Consider the following 21,551-nt stretch of genomic DNA (forward strand, 5'->3'; position numbering starts at 1 on the left):
AGAATTCTCTAGAATTAGCTACTAAGCTTTCTCGTACACAATGAGTCAACAATGGGAAGTTGAAAAGTATTTGCAGACTCGCGTGACATAGTTCCATAAATTATCCCTCTCCACACTCTGTGTGTGTGTGTGAAAGAGAGAAAGGGAGATGGGGAAAGATATAAGAAAAGTAAGCTCCTCAAAATGCCATAGGCATAATGCATGAAGACTTTATAAAAGTTGGGAGCAAATGAACTTATTGAGACCAAGCAAAAATGTTTGCCCGGAGGAAGCTGGTTCGCCTGAAAGTCAGGCTAGCCCCGGAGAAATGCTGCTTTTCAACAGAGCTGAATGGAGCTTAAATGGCAATGACGGTTTTTGTTCTCTCCTTCATGAGTAATGGCAGCTTTTAACCTGCACAGTTTCATGTGTGAAATTAAATTGAAAGAGTCGCCAGCTTTATGTCTCCTTCCCTTTCTTTCCTCTCCCTTTCTTAGCCCATCTCCCCCTTCCCCGATTTTGTATCTACTTTACCTTTTATGCACTATTTTTTTAAAGTGTGAATGAGTGCGTTTGCGTGTGTGTTTGTGTGTATGTATGTTTGTGTGTGTTGTTGTTGTTGTTTTGCTGAAGAATATTCATCTTTGTGAAAAGCCTCACATTATAGTAGACATATGCATTGTAGTGTTGACAAAAGCGGATTGCTCAATGATCACAAGTACAATGTGTATTAATGTTTCTCAAACATTTTTTCTTTCCCAAATCCCTGCTTAAGTAACACTTCTGGAATCATACTTAGAGGAGGACTTCAAGGTAATGCAGTGTCATTTCCACATTATTTACCTTCTTCATTTGACGACAGCTAACAGATCCACATCTTGAAGCGGATCTGAAAAATTCACCGAAGGAATACTAACAATTCTCTAGAGAAACTACATGTCAGCTAAGAGTCTTTACAGAAAGCACATGCCATGCATCAGTAGAAATTTTTCTGCGTCTGCGCACAATGTTATATTCATTCTTTGTTTGTTCTGACTGTTAGAGACAGTTATCGTAATTAAGTTTCATTATGTGTGCATGCTTGTATGTGTGTGCATGCGTGTGCTCCTGTGGACGTTTTTGCAATAAGCTTCAAATATTTTTCTTAAACTGTGCAATGTACACATGCTTATATCTTTTCACACAGGAATTTTCTCGAAGTTTTGCGTGGATTTTGGAGAGGGGTGCAACTTTGTATGCATCCATGCTTGCATGCACCAAGAGGCCCACAAGTCATCAAAGTCAGACGCCTTCCCCTTGCTCTTCAATATGGCTCCACGTTTGAACCTCCATCACCAGCGCCAAGACAAGCATCCAGCCGCTGAAACCACGGTGCAGACGATTGCAATCAATAGTTCGCTTGCATAGAACCTGACGTTGCTCGGTCAGAGAAGCAAACTACAACCACGAATTGAGGGGGGAGAGGGAGAACGGTGGCTTCTCTCCTCCCACTTGTCATCGTAGTTGATAGTCGATGTGCGTGGGTGGCAATAATGGACCGAATCGCTTGTCCTCCCACAGACCCTACGCTCTCTTCTGCTGCAGCCGGAGCTGAGATGCTGCTGCTGCTGCTGCTGCTGCTGCTGCTGCTGCTGCTGGTGATGCTGAGACCGGCCAGCTGCATACACACGGATAAGCTCTACCGAGCTGGTCGAATGTTCTCGTTGAGAGAACCTTCCAAGGTAAGCGTCGAGAACCAACGGCTCTGTACCAAGTGCTGATGCTGAATAAAGCGCAGCTTGGTCAAGGGACAGACACAAGAAGTAACTTCATAAGTGAAGTTCAGACCTTTCCTAACTAAACGTGTGCTTTAATAATCTGGGGTTGAGGGGTGGAAGGAAAGGGATTGTATGTGCGTATGTTTGCGTGTGTCCGAGGGATGGGTGAATCAAGTTTTCTTCTGTCTTTTGGCTTTTCAGCTTGGGTAGCAGAGAAACTCACCATGCGTATGACCATTTTGTTTATCGTTAAGTTTTTCTTTACTTTGCTACTCTTGTCAAACCCATGAGTCATGAAAGTGCTCTAACCCTGTATGTCTTAGTTCAGTTAACTCCCCTTTTCCTCTTGAATTCCACGTAGGTAAAGTAGTCTGAACCAAATAAGCAGGCTACCAGTAACGGTAGCAAGAAAAATAAAGAAAAAATGAGATATAATTGTAAACTCACCTCCATCGTTCTAGCACTTCAGACACAGCATATGATTATTGTGCACTTCCTTTATACCGTAAATAACTGTCGATAACGAGACCATTATTTTCAAGAAAAATAATTTTCGTCCTGCCGCTAGAAGGTCAGTGATGAAAAAGAACAAACGCATGTGGAAGAAAATCTTTATGCTTTAACGAGGTGGTAAAACTGGCAGATGACAGAAGAGAGCTAGATGAGTCATTCCTTCACAAAAAGATGCGCTAATAGCTTGCCGCCATAACTAGTCTTAACCTTCTTAGGCACATCGATGAAAGAAATCTTATAAAAACATTCACAAATCTCCTTTTTTTGATCCCACATTTAGCTTTTATATCGAATATGATGAAATCATAAAAGGCTTTCACTATTAGAATTTAACTAACCGGAAACAGTGGAGAGAAAATTGCATCTTTCATTACAGATGTTTCAGTTCTCGGAACATGTTGAAGTCAGTATCGTGTATTTTAATTTGTACTTTATCGATACACCCCTACTTATTAAGAGTGTAAATGGCGATGTAAGGATACGATCGTGGCGGTCACCTTGTTTAGTTCTATCCTTGCGTTTCGCTGCCTCAATCAACCTGGAAAAGCCTGGAAAAATCTCATTTACCGATGCCAGATCAACAAATGAAATTATCGTGCTTGTTGTTACCGATTCAAGGTACATGCAAACACTTTTTGCCTCTCGAGACATTGCGCTGGCATGACGTCGATACGAGACTACAGGTGCAAACGAGAGAAGCAGGACACGCGTGCTTGTAACTACAGGTAAAGTCTTTAATTAGAACTATTCTGACGCTCGTCGATGAATAGCAATGTTCAACAACGAAAGAAAGGTAGAGGGAGAGAGAACAGAAACACACATAAATGCGGACCTTAGAGTGCAAGGAGGCAATGACAAAGATACAAAGCGAATTTCCATGTTGTAGCCCACCAGAATGTATTACTTTGTGGTCAAATAACTTTTTGATGTTGCTTTTATGGAGCTGTACATGGTGAGACACAATGAGGCATAGCGATATTTGTTTTTGTTCAGTCCTTCTCTCTCTTTCCTGTGTCAGCAACTGATATAAAACTAGACATGTACCAATCATTACGCAAAATGAGTGCAGAAAATACTCATACTTTGGGATTCTGACACTCTGGGTTATATTAACGACAGATTTGTGTGCATCAGCCAGATAATCACAATTAGATAATAACAAAGCGTTCTAAACAAAGACAGATTTTTTTCTGGTGGCAGCGGACCGAAGGACAGGTGGGGACAAAAAGGTGGCAGTTGTTTATATTCGTGATGTAAAGTAATTGCTAACGTGAGATGGCTCCATCGATCTGATGATAGAAAATGCTATAACGGTTTAGTCTTGGAAGGAGACCAAAGGTTGAGGCCCCGGCACCGGTTAGTGTCAGTACTGCTTACCGTTTCCTGGCGCCGAGCACCGGACCTCTCAAGAACAGAACCCAGGTCTTGTTTGGACTTCTTTTTGTCTTCTTTTTTTTTTTTTTTTTGTATTTTAACAAAAAATGTACATAGAGCGTAGCTGTACGACAAAGGAAAATATTTTTTCGTGGAGACTGATAATAATACTTCTGTTCAGCTTCTGTTTAGCTTTACATCTCTAACAAAAAGAAGTCAATCAAGACGAATGTGACATGTAACTCTCGCTTACTAATTACTATTATATCTACTCATACGTTTAAATGGAGAATGAAGACAGATTGAACTATATCGTATAATTGGATAAAAGAGCTTCGTATGGTGCCGGTACTTTTTATATATGAGTTGTTAATTCTGTTTATCTTCAATTTATTATTAAATTTTGATAGTGGTATACCACAAAAACAACCTGCAAGGCCCGTGGTACAACACACATGCTTCTTATACTGAGATCAATATGTGCTTCTTTAACTCCACGCAATTTAGTTATAAATGTAATAAAATTAATTTTTGATGAAACCAGTTCAATAAATACATTCCTCCAAGACGACCAGCGAACTGCTTCGTTCTCAACTGATTGATGATTCAGCTTGAGAAGGTGATTACTACTCAGCTATTACATTTTCTCTTGGTTAGCGGAAGCTGTATGTCTGATGGCAGGTGAATGTTAAAGAAAAAAAACTGTTTAAAACTTCAAAGAAGATGAAAAAGAAAGAGAAGAAGAAACGACGATCTTTATATTTCCACAAATCCTTAAACATCAATAAACTGATAAAATATTTACTCATCAACATTCTCTCGAAATGTGATTATAAACTTTCTAATCACTTTTTTTGTCTTTTTTTTTTTTTTTTTTTTTTTTTTTTTTGTACAGACAGCTGATAGAAGCGGATAGTTAAGTGATTAGAGCACTGGCGCCCGAGCTTGAAGGCGAGCTGGTTCGATACTCGAGTAGCCCGAACAGTCGGAAACGGGTACTAGATATTAAAGACGGTTGGGGAAAGCTAAGTTTGTAAAGGGTTTGGAGATGGGCACCAACCTCTTGAAAAGCTGATCACTAGAAAAGTATGGTCTTTAACCCCCCAAACCTAACCACCAACACTGGCATAAAGAGATTAGAGCATGAACTTTACCTTACATAAAAACCTACCCTGTTCTGGAAAGATCTTTCACAAGTTTTCTCACATAGGATTTAAGGGTTCAAAATTCTCTCTCGTACTGTCAACAACAGGAGGAAATAACACGCTTGTAAAATCATTTCAATGAATATGAGTGAGGAAAGAGAAAGTTGACATTTTTCTCATATTATTTCAGTCACGTGTTTACAGCGACATGGATTCGATGATGACGTATTTGTTATATTTCGTCAGCAATAACCATTTTTACAGAAGCAGTGACGTCAGGATTTGTTGACGTCACGACATCTCGCGCTGGTCACGTGAACAGAACTCGCCTTGCACAGGCTACCCTGCGTGACCTCTCGCGCTTCCACACAGTTGAATGACTATCGGTCATTTCGTAACTGTATCTGCGGGCTTGTTTTAGCCCTGAAACCATCTTCAGGAACCTGAGCTGTCTGAAGATAGAGCAGATCGAAGTCTGCGTATTTACACTGCAAGACTAAGCACAGAGAGGTGTTTACCTGTCAGGTAAGCTTTATTAAGAAACCCTCCGAGATATGAATGTCACCGTGGAGATGTGCATTAGCCGTATAAGTCCTTAGTTCACCTAGGTGTGCCTAGACTCCGGGTGGAGAGAAAAGAGTGGAGCTACCTACAGGCTCTCAGCCGAGCTGCAAATATTTGTGGACCGCTTAGGTCTGGGTCTCGTAGACAGAAAATCATTGAGCCGTTAAGCGTCTCTCGGCAGTGTGGGTAGAAATGGTTTAAGCTACTTTGCAAAAGTATTTATGACTTTTGGCACAGTGGAAAATGACTAGAGATGCTTTGCAGAACTATTGATGAATGAGCAAGTCTGGGTGGAAAGTCTGGCATGGGAAACATTGCTGCAAGTGTTTTCAGAACGGCTTATATTGGTCAGAAAGCTACTTAAGGATATTTCACATGAATATTTTATGCCATTCATTACATAAAAATGACGTTAAACACATTACAGAAATATTTGTAACATTCAGCATGAAGAAACAGCAAAATATTCTTTGCAATATACATATTTATGGCATTTAGAACAAGGGAAATGCCTTGAGATGTTTTTCAAAAATACTAATACAGAAAAAAATAATAATGGGAAATAGAAATGTGTATTATAGCACTTAGTAAATATGTTCAAATACACTTCTACTGTGTTAGTTCGAGGTGGTAACTTGCTTCTTCGTGATACCAAAAATTTAAAATAAATCTTATTATACATTTGACTCATCGCTTTTTTCACAAAGTTCAATCGCAAGCTAACTTGCTTAAAGAGCGACACGACAGAGTCATTAGTCTTAATAAAATCCACTTAATCAAGTCTACCTATGAACATTTTTGAACTTATTTTTAAGGTCTTGCATAAAGTGCATTATTTTGTCAGTTTTTGAAAAAAACATTTCGCACAAAAAAACCCAAAATAATTTTAATTGATCTAGCGCTAAATATTCCAACATCTGGATTATTACTATCGAAAAACGATCCTAAGATGATGATGATGATGTCTATTTGTAATGCGCAGGTATTCATTCAGAAGAATGCTCATTGCGCAGCAAAAACAAAAAATATAGATAACAAAAACAAAAAAGATAAAGTGAACAAATATATAAAACACAAGAAAAGTAACAATCAAGACAGAAGTGTTTCTTGGTTGTTTAAGTCTGTCTTAAATAAGCAGATAGGTCTTCAGTCCAAGATAAAGATTTCTAAAGATTTGCCCGTTATCAGTAGAAAATGTTTTCAGAAAGAACTATCAAATACATGCCTTTCTAAAGTGTACAGATTTTATTCAGTTATAGGTGAAAAAATAGAAAATGGTGCAGGAAGAATAAATATAAGTAGATAATTAGTATTTAAATCTGTAACGTACACTTCCTCTTGTTGACGGGAGCTATAGAACCCTCTAACCAAACGACAATCAAAGATACAAAATTTAATTTGTTAACTAAAATTTACGTTTTAGTAAATAAACAATAAAAAGAAGCATCAGCAAAGGAGAGGAAATGAAAACGCCCTCTGTTCAAAAATGGCGTCCACAACTCTTTTAAAAGAAGGAAGGTTTAGAGTGGAATGCGGCAAGGTATGGCTTAGCGTCATCGCCAGAAGACAAGCACCTGGCGGCAGACTCCCTTTTGTTTTGATTTTCAGGCGAGGGATAATGTGGCTCTGGCCACAGGTATCTGATCGTCTCGCAGGTAACACTGCTAGTCACTGCAGCCATTCCCACGGCTTCTCCCGGCAACCTTTCCCAGGGAACGAACGAGAAGAACCGTTGACGGTTACGCATGGTATGCGACTACGCTGCAAAGTCGTGCTGCCTGACTTCACTCGTGCTGCTGTAGTCTCGGCGCACAAACAGCTGCTGGGGAGAGAATGTGTGTGTGTGATTATGATTCCAAACTCTGTCAATAAAGATTTATCCGATAATTATATTGATGCACAATAGTACACCAGTGCCTGTCATATTATTTTTCCATGAGTGTCGCTGCAATAGTCAAAAAAACTTTAAAATAACTGCCATGGGATTTAAAAAGCGGAAGTAAGCTGCTCAGAGCCGTCAGAGCAGTTAAATGAAGTCATACACCAGAAGCAACAGTAAAGTTCAGCCATGGAGAAGAGGGGATCTACGCAGTGCAACTGCTTCGATAGTTGCTATGCCGACGTTACATCTTTACTGTTGCCCCAGTTCTTTTCGTTATTACTTCTCCATTTTTTTTCATCCTTTCTTCCTTCCCTCGAGGCTGCAATGACATTCCACGGCTGGAAGACGTGTGCTGGAAAATGTATCGCTTGGTAGTTTTGACCCAGGAAGAAAATTGTTAGACTGCTGCCCACACAGTTCGGTCTGAAAAGAGTGGGGGGCCATTACTTCCATGGCGGACTGCTTAAATCTAGCGTGGAAAATAAGCATGGAGTTGCGGCACAGTCAGTCTAGACCAGGAAATTGCTGTAGTGCTGCCCCACACGCCCAGGTCTCCAGCGAATAAAGCAGGGTTGTGTTTCCTGCATAGCATTACCCTTGGAGTTAACTCCCCTTAGCAACGAGGACGGAAATCATGGGGATGCCGAATTGAGGCAGGAAGGTCCAACAAGCTAAAGCTCACTTATGCGTGTTAGTCATCGTTGTAAGTTCAAGACTTACTCAAATTATAGGATAAATTGTGTAGCAGTCTAATGTAAGTAGATAATCTGTATAGTGTCTGTAGACAATAGTGTAAATATTCAAATAAATTTGTTATTAGATCTTCTAATAACATGGAATAAATCTGGTCGCCCTGAAAGAAGTCTTCGCAGTAGAGAAGGCTAAGTCAGTCCAGTCCAGAACGATCTTTTTGTCGAAACATCTCAGCGGTCTCTTATTCAAAGGTCAGTGAGGCTGAACAGACAGAACGTGCCTGCGCTATGTCTGTCTTCTTGCTCCTCCCCTCACGCTGTCCCCTTCTCTGCCCCTCCTTCATCCCCCTCGTTCTCTGGAGTGTCTGCTGTCTGTCTGGTCTTCTTGGCCCCCACTCGACCAGATTATCTGTTTGTCTCCACCTACCCCTGATGCTGCCAGCCGCGGCCGGTCGCCTTCAACTGATAAATTTGGTGTGGTCGAGAATTATAGTTGCGTCTCTCGTTTCGTTAGATAAGATGCATAATAAAAACACGTCTTGGAAAACGACAGTAAAACTTTATTAATTTATCAAATTTATTTATAAGGGACAGAAGGATTGAAAGAATGGCACACAAAGGAGGCATACGTCCAGATACCAAGAATAAAGGACCGTCTTGGACATAAGTGCGTTTGCCAAAGGCTACTCACTGGAGGTGAGGGCATCCCTTTAACTCCAGCGTCGTTTGACATCGCTCGAGGAGAGAATTCAGTTAAAACCCCGTTAGCTTGCGTTCGGCAGAGACTCTAAGAAAATGGAAGGACCGCCAAGCCGTCTAATGTTGGTCAGTCATGCGATCTGATGGTCCACAATCCGAGCGACCGCAGACGTCGTCTCTGTTTTTGTGTCTCCACACGTCAGACCCTCGCTAGCTTTCCTCGGGCTGGCAAGGTGATGTCGTGCACGCTCCACAGCCACACACTTTGTATTCTCTAGCATTTTTGTCTGCCTCAAATACATTAGGTTCAAACTCAGGTTAACTTTTTGCTCGGAATAAAACTTTGTCAGCATGTCCATAAATTTTCTTTAGATGATGATGTAGTTTCAGATGTGATGTCTTGTGTAAGAAAGTTTTATCAAATATATAATTACATACATTTAAGATTTTCTGAAGCGGAAACCAGAAAAGAGACATTGTATGTAATGAATTTCGAGAGTAAAATGGATTCTTAACACCATGACCGAAACTACACCAGTAAAACAGGTTTTTTATCATTGTTTGATAGTAGCCATTTACCTTGTTTCTGGACTAAAACCTAAAACTTTGCTCATAACCTCGATAATCTAGAGTACGATAGCCCATTTCAAGAAAACCGTCCAAATTGTGAGAGATCAGCGATAGAAAATTCTTCCTTAGTTTTATATATTTTTTTTTTCCTTTTTTTCGCTTTTAATGTTCTTTTTAGTATTACTATTGATCCTTTTTTTCCTTTTTCTTTGCTTTAGTTGTTTATTCTTCGGAGCTGCCAGTAAAATATATCCTACGTTGACCTAATCTGGAAACTGTTACCACGCAAGAAAATGGACGCCTTAAATCTCGACTCTTTCTCCTTGCCTAGAATTGTCTCCCCACCATCCCATCCAGCATCCTCATCATGCCCCATGACCCCAACCTTCATGTCCTGAGCGCGCAGCAAGTGTATTGCGTGCAATAATGCCGAGGATCAAACTTAATTTGCAACACCCGCACTCTGGCCTCATGGCATGCCATTTACTTTTTTTATTGTCCTTTCGTCGAGTTTCCGAGTGCAGGCTCTTGGGTCACAGAAGGTCACCGCCATTTCTCGCGAATTTCGTGAGTGTTGCAGCTAAGGTATGAGTAACAAGAAATCTTGACTTTTTTTTCTTTTGGTTTGTCCTCCTCAACAAGTTATGAGCTTAATGCTGTGGGCTGTAGTATCTCGCCAAATAAATTTAGAAAGACCATGTTCTCGTAATGGGCGTCGTATAAAAGAAAAATAAACCGTTTCCTGAATGCCTTGCTGATGAGAAGTAGGGTTGAAAATGTATAATCGTTCGTTGAGAGCAGGTGTATTTATGACAAGTAGTTCTATTTTTACCTATTAACATGAAACATTCCACCCACCATCAAAATTTAGTATCGATATGTCTGACAATAAAAATTGAAGACCAAAGTGCAATGTTGTGTAAGAGGGTTTTTTTTTATAGTATTTTCTGATTCACATGGTATTAAAACATCTACATTATGTCGGCCTTTAATTACAGTTGAGTTTTTTTTTCTTCTAAGGCTTGAATAAACAATAATACATTTGATAAATTGCTTTGGACAGTGGTATACTGTGTTTGGGGGCAATGACTGTTTTTATATACGGTCTTGTGGTGTGTGTGTTTTAGTAGACACTGAATTCACGTGTCAGGGAAAAGTATGGGAGTCACGAACATTATTCATTATCATTATTAGCTGTTGCTGAAATTGTAATAGTACAAGTATTACTACTGATGTGATGGATTTAAGCCTTATCAACACTAGAACCCAGATATAGAAAGTTTATAAGAGAACATACAAGATCAAAAATTAAAAATAAATTTGTTCTACCGTGAAATAAAACAGAGAAAAGCTCGGATTTATTTTTCAGTAAGAAACTAGACGAACACAGAATGGTCAGCTAGCAGAACTAGCACACAGCGTGGAACTTGATTTGATTCCACTTGCTTTGCAAGTGTCGCCGAGTATGTTCTTTGTTTTTCCCTCGGAAATGCGCTATTCTGTAATTCGCGTTTGCTTCTAAAGATCACTTTTTATTCTTTCCTTATTCCCTTTTGGTCCTACTGATGCATTTGGCTAAAACTTTTTATTCTGGCTAAGCGTTTCTTGCAATAATCTGCCCCTGGTTGCATTACTCTTTTTGGTCATCTGCCCTTGGCAGCATGATTTATTCAATATGTATCGAAGGACCGCAGTTACTCGTTTCCTCCTCCTTCTTGTGGACGATCGATGTTTCTGAGAAATGCTTCCCTGACAGGGTGCGAAAATTGCCCACAACCTGCACGCACAATTAAAAGACACTTCTGTGTTGAGATCGCATTAGCCAGTCCTTGTAAATGTGCAGGTGACTAGGCAGCAAGTCCCACGGTGCGATGCCATGTTCTTGGTCATTTTCATAGCTGCAATGTGTGTGTATGTGTGTGTGTACGTGTGTGTGTGTGTGTGTGTGTGTGTGTGTGTGTGTGCATAAGAGAGTGTATGTGTGTGTGCTTGTGTGTGTGTGAGAGAGAGAGAGAGCGTGCATGCATGACTGGGAGCAAATGTAACATCCTCATGCCTTTCTCGTTGATTCGTTAATGGATAAAGAGTTTTCTTTCTGTTGTCGTTCAAGACAACATTTCTCCCTTAAATCATCTTATTGTGAAAAAAATTTTCTGTCAGAAAAATCCTTGTCAAAGATCGATAAAATTTAAGAATAATGATAGAAAAATGTTTAAAAAAGTACGGGGTGTCGATAACTGATAATGAAGAGAACTATGCAGAAGGAGGAACACAAGGAAAGAGAAAGAAGGGGACTTTGCACTTGCAGAAAATGTAACTAATTAGAATTTGTCAAAATTGTTTCCATTCATTTATTTATATCAACATTAAACCGTAATATATTACTGTGGAAGAGCATTTTCTTACATAAAACAGTAAAGACGAAATTATGCCAATCTCCGCTGCGTAGCTTTTGGTATGTTTTCAATTTTCAAGCACATTTTTGATAGTTTACATTCTTAAAAATTCTCCACTGTTGTATGGAGATGAATAAACAAAGGAATAATTAGTGTAGTCAAGAGTAAAGGTTATAGCAATGGAAGTAACAATTGAAAATTGCTGGAAGTGTAGAACACAGAAAAAGAACAACTAATCCCCCAAACAAGTAAACGATTTAGCGATTGAATCGGTTGACTTATCAATCAGTCAGTCATTCACCCCACCGAGCAGTTTTTTTTTTTTTATCAAAGACCCTGGAACCATTTTCACCCTAAATATACCCACGCAATTTAAATTCCTCAATGAGACAATTTCGGTTAATAAGAACTTCATGTCCACGTGTGCACCGAGGTGGTGGCAGTCTTAAATCACGCGTGGAAATGATAATATTCTAAATTTTGGGACTGAAGAATTAGTTTCATGACCCTGTGTGTGTCACGGATCAATTTAAGGTCTGCTTGTCAACGTCGCCTTTGATGCGGCAGGACATCAAAGAGAACAGCATGGAGATGAATTGTCGCAAAACTGCACAAGTGCACACCTTCTGTCTGCAGTCATAATTTCCTGTCCTTTGCAACTACTGGCTTTACTTTCCGACTGAATGTCGGGTCAGTCTGTGCTGGCTGCTGTGGCTGCTGGCAGCAGCATTGATTAAACAAGTCTAACGGTTTTTTTAAGCCAAGTGTCAGCAGTATTGATCACTGCAAGTGATAGCCACTTTGCGTCAGATAGCGCAACACCTCTTCCAGGCAAAGACCTGAAAAAATGCAATGAAATAGAGCTATGCTTGTGTTATTATATGATTCGGTGATTATGGTGAAGCCATATAAAATGATTATAAAGATATAGTTTGTCCGCTGGTCATTATGTCCATACAGAGCCTGACAGAGGACCGGAGCATTGCTTCTGAACACCTGCAGAAAAAATTCACCTGTGTCTGTTGATGCTTTCATTGTACTAGTGTTTTTAAAATCATATTCAAAGTATATTAGTTCAAAGTAAAGACAGGTTCTAGTAATATCACTCAAAAAAGTGAAGTTTATTTGGTTTATATTCAGTGTGGAATATTTATTGAAACAAACAAACTTTTATTTGAGTCTACATAGGAATGCCTAAAGATAAAAACAGCATTAAAGATATTTACTATATTTTTTACAGTTTAAAAACAGACTTCAGTTAAATTTACAAGCTGGTCATAATTATATTCATCTTAAAAAGTAATCAGAAAAAAATGTTTATTACGCTTGCGGTTTCTCACACTCGTGAGGAAAGTCTTAGGTAAAAGCGTTTGACTGCTTATAAATAATGACAAAGTAAACAAAAACAATTGAAAATAAATTGGAATGGGCGTTTTTATCTACTCATATTTTTGCTTTTTTGCCGGGTATTATTATTATTATTATTATTATTATTATTATTATTATTATTATTATTATTATTCAATCCACTGAATAATACTAGCGTCCTTAGCTTTTAATTCACATACGTAGCACACGTACCACACATAGCAAACGATCTTCACGTTGAGACCCAAGAGCCTTTCAAAGACGATGATACTAAAGGTCGTTTCTGAAGACTGGTAATGACACTTACGAGTCTGGTAAACCCTTATTATGACACCGACTGTCAAGCAGCAGCTCTTGACACCACCAGCACCAGTACAAGTAAAAGGTTAAAGTTCGAGAAGTAAGCCACACGACTTTGTGGTTGTAGAGCTAATGATCTCCTAGTGATTCGCCATGATGAGGGCATGGCATGTGGTAAGGTCGAGTCCCACCATCTCCTCCCACCGCCTTTTACCGTTCTTGGGAAATCAGGGAAGGTCTCCCAGACGGAGGTGAAGCTCAAACATTCTAACCCACCTCCATGCGCGCTCGGCGCCAGACTACTGAACCTCTTAATGGGGAAGAAGGCACTTGATGATCCTCAGAGAAACTGGACGACCGGACGAGAACCGAACCGATATTTTGAAGCAAAAGCTGAGCAGTGCACTTCTCTTTATTCAGTATTTTGGAAGCTGTCAAAAGGTGGGCGTGCCTCCTGTGTTTCAGAGCAGGGGGAGGATGCATCACGGCATCTGCACCAAAGCCGTTGATGTTGGTTCGTTTCTCTCTGACATCTAAGTTTCTCTCTCTTTCTTTCTCTCTCTCACTAGTGAACTAAACCGAGCGTTGGAGGTTTTGTTAGTCCTAACATTTCGATTTCCAGATCTGTGTTTCTGCTCGAAGGAAAATGAGCACTTTTGCTGCCAGCTGCTCATAAACAAGGGGCTATTAGAACGAGTGGCACTCAGCATGTGGAACAATTCTGGGCTTAGCTCTCAAAGATAACAGTCGTGGGTTGAGAAATGAGAGGGAAAAGAAAAAAAGAAAAAAACAATGAGAGAAAGAAAGAAAGAGAGAAGCAAAACTCAGATAAGAGAGAACAAAGCTGGGGATAATATCTCTTTATATATATATAGTGGAAAATCTGCGAAAATGTTTGTGCGATCAAAGGTTCTATGTTTGTAAATATCTCAGCATTGTCCTTCCTTTCTTGCTAATTGCCTGTGTGTCCTCCTAAGAAAGTCACTGCAAGGGCGATGAGTTTGTGACCTTACTGCAAGTATAAGACAGAAACTGTTACAACGGCTTTACTTTCATAAAAACGGAGATGTTGAAAAGGACGATGAGAAGGCAAAGAAGGAAAAGACAAACAAAGTTAAAATCTTGATATTCTTTCGTTCGCGTGAAAGAAAGAAAAAAATTACTACCAAGTCTCAGTATAAAGAAGTTGTCAAAGAACTTCAAGAACTTTTGAAAAAAGGTTTTTGACATTGCCATGCTAAGTTAAAGGAAAGTTCATGTATGACTGAATTAAAAGAAAAAATGAAATCCACTGGGCATGTCATTTAAATATTTATTTTCACGATATTTAATAACACACATACACGAGAGATCTGTTGTAATTCTCAGCTTCTTACAAGTCTTACTTTTTTTCGCTAATATTTTGTTGCCAAGAAATGCTGAAACATCTTTGTGACTGAAAGAATATCTCCAGTGAAATCTTTATTTAAATCTTTCGATTTTCCTTCTAGAACTTTACCAAAAAACATCCTTGCTCTAGCTTTTGTAAATTTACATTTTTCCCTGACAGAGAAAGAGCGCTGAACCATTTTCAAGCGCTAACACCTTTATAATAACCTCACTCTGAGAATCATAAAAAGAAAAAGTTGATCCTTCCAGAGAAACGAAGCACAATCAAAGATCCAGCGGTTATTACAAACATCCATCAAACCTTCTGGCCATCCACCAGGAGCTGAGGAACCAAGGTTCTATTATCTGGGGGCCCGAACCTGCAAACCTTTAAACGCCCAAACACTGGAGTCACACAGGTAAGGCGTCTGGCACTCACACCCGCCAGGTAGACTCACCTGATTACACGATAAAGCATGTCTATGTAGAAATACTCTCCAAAATCAATGGCCAAGGTTTGTCAAGGGGAAGCAGAATAAGCCAAACAAAAGAGGTTTTGCTGTGGATCGGTGAAAGCAAATTTCTCGGATCTGAAGTTCCTTTTTCTTTATTGCGAAGAACTGAGTACTGCTTACAAAAAAATAAAGTTGTCTTTTTTTAAATTGTTTAAAATTTAACTTTGATTAAAAAATAAAGTTAGAACTTCTTTCTCACACTTTTCCCGCTGACATTTAAAAAAAATGTGCAAAAATGAAGTTTACTAAATGAAGTAAAGATTTTATCCAATACACTCGCCGCTAACTTATACTGTAAGAAAAGGTCGCCAAGTTTATTTTATGAATTCGTATACTGTATGTCTAGACAGGCTGTCAGTCATCCCTTGTTAATCATGTTATGGAATCCAGAAATAGAAGAGTCTATAGAAGAATATGAAACAGCTTTTTTTGGCGCGAGTGTAAATTTTTTCGAACAACGAACTGTGAAGTGGCAAATATTTTTGTAGTTCCCATGCCGGGACTTGAATCTTGAACACCTATCAAAGTATGCCTCGTTCACAGGAATTTCTAGGTAGTTCTTTACACAAAATGTACAAGTTGAGGAACAGAATGAAAGAGGAATGGAGTGGTAAATGTAGACAACTATACCATTTTGGACTCTCCAGTCTCACTCGGTGTTTTGGGTTTTTTGGAATTCTCCAGGCTGCTGCGTTTTGTTACCTGTTAGTTGGCTGAAGTAACAATATGACTACCTGAGTCAGTTCGAGTGTCTGTCAACAAAGCTTTGTGTCTGCTTGTTTGTGTGGGTGTGTGTTTGTTTGTGTGTATGTGTGTGTAAAGTGCATAGTTACATGTACATTAGCCAATGTCTTTGCGTCCGTTGTGGGTCTTAACGTCTAAGTTCAAATGTGATTACGTCATCCCGGCCTCTTGAATGATTGAAGGCAGACCGGCTATACAGGGATTTCGGGTATTTACTGATCACAGTTTGCTCGTTTTCCTACCCTAGCCACAATCACCCTTCCACACTCAACTTTCTTGCAGTCGCACTCTTCTGTTTCAAGTTTGCCACATCCGCCATTGCTTACACTGCAATTAACAAAAAGCTTCCAGGAGTATTTTCTTGAAATATTTATGAATAGCGAGCATTGAGAGAAAGGGGAAATAGAAAGAGGTAACGAAAAGAGAGAGAGAGAGAATGAGAGAGAGAGAGACAGAGAGAGAGAAAGACAGAAAAAATGTGTCCAAAATCGGATTGTGTGAAAGAATGTGTGAAAGAACCAACAGAACACACGTCCTTCCATTATTGTACTAATTCCACGTGACTGTCACTCAATGCGCTTTTCTTGAAAAAGTAGCTTCGAGCATTGCTTTTATTTTACTTTTTCTCTATCAGTTCCTGAAATTCCGAGGTCCTCAAGAAAGTTGGTGAGACAGGTAAAGCTGTCGATGGAAGACAGTTATGGCTGAAACAGCTTATTTCGTCCGCTATGCACGTCAGCAAAGATTTGGAAAAAAAAATCCGACGGCAACGGTGCGCGAGGACATACAGAGCAGATTATCAATAATTTATATAGTAATTTATCATTGGTAAGAGCTTCTTCCGTCTGGTGTGCGCAGCCACTTGCACAAGCTGTTCCTCCTACAAATTATCCTTGGAATCGATTCTTTTGGAAATGGTACAGAATGGGTTAAAATAGGAAAGAACGTAAGTAAGAAAAGTAGAAATAAAAAAGTAGGACAGACAGAAGTAAGAGCAGAAAGATAAAAAAGAAGAAAGGAAAAAACTCAAAAAACAGACCTAAAAAAGAGAGCAAATCCCCCGCTAAGAAATAGAAGAAAAAAGAAAACTGATGAGGCTGGATACCAGTGACAGCAGAATATATTTCTTTCTGGCTGAAAAAAAAAGCGGTTATAGATTTTTACCGGACGACAGCTCCAGCCCTTCTCTCAAAGACAACATGAAAAATAAATAACCGCTGGAGTCCACAGACGTGAGTCTCGTACTGAACGATGGGCCAACCTCCCTGCAAGTGGAATGTACTGACTGGGCTTGCAAGACAGGTTTTATTTTTGTTGGTGAGGCTGTTTAAATTAAAGGTCAGGGTTAGGGAGCCATGCGTACTGTAATTATTTCACTCTAATTGTCAATATACAGAAAATGTAATAGGCAATAAATTTATTTCATATTATAGAAATATAGACTATATGAACCCACGCTTTGTTCTTTTTTATATTGAGAGGTCACCAGTATTGCGCCTACAACTTACAGTAGGACTGTATGTATAATGGTTAATATTGTGGCATAAAGTGGTTAATCTGTTCACTGTAGTGTAGTATATGTAAGTAATATAGGTAAGTGCATTCAGTTGTTGCCAGGTGCAGTCTCTTGTTCTTCTCTGTGTTGTTTGGTATTTTACTGAACCTGATTGTATTCCAGCAATGGTTTTATATTGATAGACACTGAAGTGTTGTATTGCAATGTTCTGTATGGTATATGTATTTTTCATATTATTTTTTGCTGACGTCTATTTACTTTTCTGTACTAGTATAGATGAGTTTACATGATGGTAGTATGATGTAAAGCTTACTTTTCTATCGCCATAGTTTGAGTGCATCAGTATGATAGCCACAGCAAAATAAACAGGAAACGTGTTTTAAACACATCCTGTCAGGCTTCTAACAATTATTTTCATATTGCTCCCAAGGGTCCGTTCACTGGTTTGTATCATCAGGAATTATGGTCTAGAGAAAGCCAGAATCGTCCTGGACTAGCTAGGAGCTATCTGGAAGGTATAGTTACGGCCTTGGTGGTCCTCTTGTTTCTCTTTGTCACCATCAGTCTGTCAGTTTATCTCTGTTCCTGCCTGTCTCACTTTCTGTACTCTTGTTTTTTCTCTCTATTTATTGTACCTTCTATCTCTCTTGCTCTCTCTCCTTTCTTTCCTTTTGTCAAAAAGCTGCCTTCCATGTTATCTTCATGTAGTCATGAGCACAAGATGGGATTGATCTGTCAGGTACAGATCACACACCAATGCCAAGTTTGAGGGTTTGGTCTAGACGAAACCAGTTTGGAAAGATATATACACAGCATGTGCCGATATTTACTGGGTGGACGTCTTCCAGGGCCTCTGCATGTAGCCACCAGAGCCATTTGAAATTTTTCAGATCGAAAGACAGTGCCAGACTATTGGTTTAGGCTGGACAAACCCAATTTGGACAGACACATACACCACGTGTGAGGATATGTACTGGGGTGACCTTTGCATCTATGTATGGATTCCATTTTTCTGGTCTTGGGTATGGAAGGTCCCAATGAACCCACTTTACAGTAATATCAATATTGCGACAAAGAGTAAGTTTTCGAGATGAAAACAAAAGAGAAAGAAATATAAAGAGCAGCACGAAGACGTAAGCATAAATGAACTTGGCAGGTCACGTGACAGTCGCGACCTTCTCTTGGTAAGTCGGAGAACGAAGACTGTTCAATGGACCTGTCTGCATCTCTGGGACCCCGCTGCCCTAGAGGGCGCTGTGGGTTGAGATCCTATCAGCAGCGTCGTCATTAGTTAAGCTGCATTATTACTGTCGTTGTCGTCTGGAAGCTAGGTATCTGTTGCTGTCCCTTTGCGCAGACAACTCTCCAAAATGAATGAGAAGGGACCGAATTGTTAAGAACAATAGTTGGCACTGCCAAGAGAAAATGATGCCAAGCTGGCTACAAGCCAGGTTAACATAGCCTCTCAAAGTCAAGAGTGCACTAGCGATATAGTCTTGTAAGAAAAAAACAACTGCAATCATAAACATCAAGATTTTCATCCTCATCATCTCTTAGGAACACGTGAACACCCCGTATGCGGTATGATCTTCAAACAAATTTAAAATCACTTGTCTTTAAATTCTCTTTCATATCTTTGCCGCACAAAACTTCACAAACACCTAAGTGCCAGAGAATCACCTTGTTTCGTCACCACTGATAAGAATCAGCAAACCGGAAGTGGAATGCCACATAAAGTTAAACATCCCAGCGGTTATTGCGTTGAGGTGACGTCACGAGGTTGGGGGAAGCTACTCTGCTGTCAGCATTGTGCGGCACAACTCGTGGCCTGATATCCCCCAGCTCGTATGAACTCGATGGCGGGTCCCGGATCCTCCAGGGAAATCATCGTCCTTACAACGATTATCAGATGCAACGAATAGTTCACGCACTTTCGATTCCTTGGAGCAGCCAAGGGCAGGGCAGCGTGCACGGCATATGCAGGATCTCCGGCTACGCATGGGTGGCTGCTGATTGGGTGACTGATATGCTTGACTAGACGTTTCATGGGGCACTGACATGGCTAGTGATATAGTTACTAGCATGGCTACTGATATGGGTGCTGACATACATATTGACATGATTACTTAGTGGGTTGACCTAGTTGTTGTTGTAGGTCAATATCAACATCGTTAATAAAAGGACAATAAGACACGGCATCATTGTCCTTTTCCTCATTCCAATTTTTTAGTTATTTTTATTGTTTATTGGTTTTTTTATTGTTTATTGTTTTTTAGTTATTTTTATTTTTATTTTGTATTGATTATTTTATTGTTTATTTTTAGAAGGTATTTCTATCAGGCTATAAAAAGGAAATGACCGATTTCTGAACTTCCGTATTGATTGTTTGTATGTATACTATCGAAATACAAAATGTTGTCATCAGTTTTTATCTTGTGGTAGGCGTTGACAGAAAACATGAGATTGGTTTTTACAAACCACAAACAACAACAGCAAAGTGTTTTTGTGTACCAAATGCGCTTTCTACTTCTGAGATTTTCAGTTCAAGTCTCTCCTGTAGCTCTGCTCACTGACCACTGTAGCCTCATCGTATCGCCGTGCTGCATGGCACTTGTTCTCAGAAACTTAGACCTGTCTCCACAAAGCACACGGTCAATACATCATGTCTGCACACCACTCTGTGCCGCAAGTACTCCACGTGACCGCGGTTCTTCACTGCACTCTCTAGCACTAGAGTTCGATATGACGACGGCCGACAACTGGCAACCTTGCTCTCTAGCTCTCGGCGCTCGCAACCAAAGCTGGTCATGATCCAGTGCAAAGTTCACTCTTTTACTGATGGGTGCAAATTCATGGATGATTTTTTTTTGAAGGATATAAATGCCGTTAGAATGCATTTATACCGAAGGGGACGATGGCAAGATGGACAATTAGATCATGGTGAAGGACGGGGATGCCGTATCCAGGAGTCTTGCCAGGAGAACCTGCTCACTCCTGACATTCACTACTCCAGAGCTCGGTCACTCCTGACATTACTTTAGCAGCAAAGCGAGGTTATGTGGTTAGTGTTTTGATAATAAAAGTTCCCTTTGTGCAGCTTAAGTGAACAGACGAGTGCCAGACTTTGATGTCCTTTACAAGACAATACGGTTACTGTGACCAGCCAGCCGGCACGGACAAAGTACATTTCTTCATCACAGGTCAACAATAGGAAGCACTTTGTAAAAAATAGGTAGTACTTAACAACAAACTTATAATAAAAGTATGAACACAACTAGACATTTTCTGATTCATTTTATATGCTTATGTTATAATTACTTGAGAAATACGGGCGTTGACATTTTTTATTGTAGATAAACTTATAGCGATAATTTCATTCTTATCTTTCAAAATTTCAACAAGTATTCCTTTATTCAACCCTGAATCAGATCTTCAGACCTTACAAACGTCTGTTTCTTGTACAGGTACATCCCACTTTCAAAAGGTAGGCATTACTCGCCATCATACAAGCATCTGCTTACTTTCTAGAGAATCCACGACATTCAAGTATTAAACACAGGAAGTAAATAAACAGTCCAGAATAAACAAACAGTGGCGTGTCTTGAGGTAGAACCTCTGAAATGTGCGAGATCACTACAACATTCCCAGCATCCCTTAAAGATAAGCAGTCAAACGGCTTATTCTCAAATTTATCCTGGAGCAAATTCACGAAAAAAACAATTTCATTTGTCGGTTGGTTCTGGAAGGCAGAATTTGCTCTGGGCTCACACTAACGAAATTATGATGAAGGATTTGCTGCGTTTTCTTGCACGACAGCGACGACTACAATGTCGAAGGGAAAGCATCTTGGTAATAGAGAATGACAAGAGGAGTTAGGACAATCAGAAGCTGTTTCCACCCACAGGGTGGTGTGCGGTAAGACAAGATGTTGCTGCTCTCCCCTGCTGAGACCCCAAGACCCATAAATTACAGTGGCGGATATACAGACTCAGCTCGCGGAGGAATTTTAATCAGTTAGAGCTTCGGAAACATCTTCAGAAAATAAGTTCATAGCATTTCAGCAAGTGAGGAGAGCGGAGAGTGCTGTACATTATATGCATGAGATGATAAAATCACCTTCTTTTAGTGTTCTAGCACAGAGTTTCAGTCAGCTCTTCAGAAGCGTCCTC

General features: G+C 39.8%; 1 protein-coding gene across 4 annotated transcripts in view; it reads right to left on the reverse strand.

The window, feature by feature from the left end:
- LOC112553938 overlaps positions 1–21,551 on the reverse strand; it is a 127,324-nt gene that overhangs the window by 44,370 nt on the left and 61,403 nt on the right. The window lies entirely within an intron of this gene.

This window comes from Pomacea canaliculata, linkage group LG13, assembly GCF_003073045.1.
Source record: "Pomacea canaliculata isolate SZHN2017 linkage group LG13, ASM307304v1, whole genome shotgun sequence".
NCBI lineage: Eukaryota > Metazoa > Mollusca > Gastropoda > Architaenioglossa > Ampullariidae > Pomacea > Pomacea canaliculata.